Source organism: Chrysochloris asiatica, unplaced genomic scaffold (genome assembly GCF_000296735.1).
Source record: "Chrysochloris asiatica unplaced genomic scaffold, ChrAsi1.0 scaffold00101, whole genome shotgun sequence".
Taxonomy (NCBI): domain Eukaryota; kingdom Metazoa; phylum Chordata; class Mammalia; order Afrosoricida; family Chrysochloridae; genus Chrysochloris; species Chrysochloris asiatica.
The window spans coordinates 4,427,111-4,430,473 of NW_006408619.1; the positions used below are offsets into that span (position 1 = coordinate 4,427,111).

The 3,363-nt window shown below is 37.1% G+C and overlaps 1 protein-coding gene across 1 annotated transcript in view; it reads left to right on the forward strand.

The window, feature by feature from the left end:
- The window catches only part of LOC102818791 (cytosolic carboxypeptidase 4-like), a 1,058,651-nt gene that overhangs the window by 216,088 nt on the left and 839,200 nt on the right, over positions 1-3,363 (forward strand). The gene's annotated exons all lie outside the window — the stretch shown is intronic.

A 3,363-nucleotide genomic window follows, 5' to 3' on the forward strand; every position in this document is an offset into this window, starting at 1 on the left:
TTAGTACTGGTTAAATAGACGATAGAAAGAGGAAGAGACTATATCATCTTTGAGTGTTGTTTTAGGTTCCCGTAGTTGTTGTAACAAATGAGTATGAAGATGGTGACTTAAAAAGAAGTGACATTTATTCTCTTACAGTTCTGACATCCAGTAGTCCAAAACAAATGTCACGGGACCAAAGTCAAGGTGTTGGCAGAACCATGCTCCCTCTGCAGGTTCTAGGGAAGAATCTGTTTCCAAGTCTTTTCAACTATTTTGCATTCCTTGGCTTAGGACCCTTTCTTCAGTTTTGAAACTGGTCAGCATACTGTCTTCTATTCTCTCTCAGCCTCTGTCATGCTGCCTTCTCCTTGTGGTCAAATCTCCTCAGTCTCCTCTTATAAGGACATTTGCGATTTTATTAATTTTTTTTTGTCTAAAACAATATTCACAGATTCCTGGGATTGCTATTGTCCAGTCAGTTCTCATTCTTAGTGACTCTGTGTCCAGCAGAACAAAGCACTGCCCTGTCCTGCACCATTGTCACAACTGTTGTGCTTGAACCCAGTGTGTCCTTGCATCTTGCTCAGTGTCTTCCCCTGTTTTTACTGACCTCCACTTTACCAAGCATCACGTCCTTCACTGGGGATAGGTCCTTTCTGACAACATGTCCACAACACAAGAGATGAAGTCTCATCATCCTTACCAGGAGCATTCTGGCTGTACTCACTTCCTTGAAGATAGATTTGTTCGTCTGGCTTTCCATGGTACTTTCAATATTTTTTGCCAACATCATAATTCAAATGCATTGACTCTTCTATGACCTTCCTTACTCATTGTCTAACTTTCAATCGCATATGAGGTCATGGAAAATACCAAAGCTTGGGGTAGGTGCACAATAGTCCTTAAAGTGACTTCTTTCTTCTTTTATACTTTAGATACCTTTTGCAGCAGATTTGCCTAATGCAACCCATCATTTAACTTTTGACTGCTGTTTTCATGAGCGCTGATTGTGGATCCAAACAAAATGAAATCTTTGGAAAGGTCAATCTTTTCTCTGCTTATCAAGAGAGTGGTGTGAGGATTTTTGTTTTCTTTACATTGAGGTTCAATCCATACTGAAGGCTGTAGTCTTTGCTCTTTATCAGTAGATATTTCAAGTCCTTGTGTTGTTGTTGTTAGGTGCAATCGAGTTGGTACCAACTCATAGTGACCTATGCACAACAGAACGAAACACCGCCCGATTCCGGGCCAATCTCATTATAGTTGCCATGCTTGAACCCACTGATGTTACCACTTTGACAATCCATTTTGTTGGGGGTCTTCCTCTTTTTCTCAGACCCTCCACCCTACCAAACATGGTATCCTTCTCAAGTGACTGGTCCCTCCTGACAGTATGTCCAAAGTATGAGAGATGAACTTCGGACATATTGTCAAGATAATGCTGTGAGGATTTTTGTTTTATTTACATTGACATTAAATCCATACTGAAGGCTGCAGTCTATGCTCGTCATCACTAGATATTGCAAGTCCTTGTAGTTTCCAGCAGACAAGGTTGGGTGGTCTGCATATTGTGAGTTGTTAATGAGTTGTCCTCCAATCCTAAAGCCACATTCTTCTTCACATAATCCAGTTTCTCAGATTATTTGTTCAGCATGCACATTGAATAAGTATGTTGAAAGGATACAACCATGATGCATACCTTTCCCGATTTTAAGTCATGCAGTATACTCTTGTTCTGTTCAAACAATTGTCTCTTGGTCTATGTACAGGTTCTGCATGAGTACAATGAAGTGTTCTGGAATGCCCATTCTTTGAAATGTTATCCACAGTTTGTTTTAATCCACACAATCAAATGTCTCTGCATAGCTGATAAAACACCAGTGAACATCTTTCTGGTATTTTCTGCTTTCAACCAAGCAAGATCCATCTGATACCAACAGTGATATCCCTCATTCCATGTCCTCTTCTGAATTCAGCTTGGATTATGGCCGCTTCCTGTTGGTGTACTGCTACAATCATTTTTTAATTACCTTCAGTAAAATTTTACTTACATGTGATACTAATGGTATTGTTCATTGATTTCCATACTCCATTGAGTAACCTTTCTTTGGAATGGGCAAAATATGGACCTCTTCTAATCAGTTGACCAGAGAATTGTCTTCCAAATCTCTTGGCATAGACTAGTGAGGACCTCCATTGCTGCATCAATCTGTTGAAACATTTCAATTTGTATTTCTTCAGTTCCTGTAGCCTTGTTTTTACCCATACCTTCAGTACAGCTTGGATTTCTTCCTTCATTATCATCAGTCTTTAATTATATATTAACTCATGAAATTATTGAATATCCACTGATTCTTTTTCGTCGAGTAACTCTCTGTATTCCTTCCATTTTCTTTAGTTGCTTTTTATGTCATTCAATATTTTGTCCATAGAACCCTTCCATATTGCAAACAGAGGCTTGAATTTTTCCTTCAGTTCTTTCAGTTTAAGAAATACTTTCACTTTTCTAACTTTTGGTCTCTGTACATTTCATTATAATATTGGTTTTGTCTTCTGGAGCTGCCCTTTGAACCTTTCTGTTTAGTTCTTTTATATCATCAATTCTTTCACTTGCTTTAGCTTCTCTCTACCTTCAAGAGAAAGTTTCAGTGTCTCTTTTGATAACCATTTTGGTCTTTTTTTCTTTCATGTCTTTTTAATGACCTTTTGCTTTTATAATATAGGATATTCTTGATTCCATCCCATAATTCCTCTGGTTTTGTCATTAGTGTGTAATGCATCAAATCTGTTCTTTAGATAAAATTCAGGTGTGATATACTCAAGGTCATATTTTAGTTCTCATGTTACTTGTTTAAATTTTCTTTATCTTCAGCCTGAACTTGCATATGAGCAATTAATTGAAGGTCTGTTCCATAGTCTGCCCCAGCCTTGTTTTGGCCAATGATATGGAGATTTTTCCATCATTTCTTCCAACACATGTAGTTAATTTGATTCCTGTGTAAACTATTTTGTGAGGTCTGTGTGTATAGCTGCCTTTTATGTTGTTTAAAAAAAGATATTTACAATGAATACACTGCTGATCTTGCAAAGATCTGTATGTGTGTGTGCTTCAGCATTGTTTCTATCACCAAAGTCTATTTTCCAACTACTGATGCTTCATCTTTGTTTTTAGTTTTCTTATTCCAATAACCAGTAATTATACATGCAGTTTTAAATTGAAATTTGTAGAATTCTTTAATTTCTTAGTGGTTCATGCATAAATCTGAAGAATAGTCATATGACCTGGTGTTCCTTGCAGTCCTGTGGATATTACTTATCACAGACAGCATTGTACTTCAAGACAGATCTTGAAATGGTCTTTTTTTTTTTTTTTTAATGTTT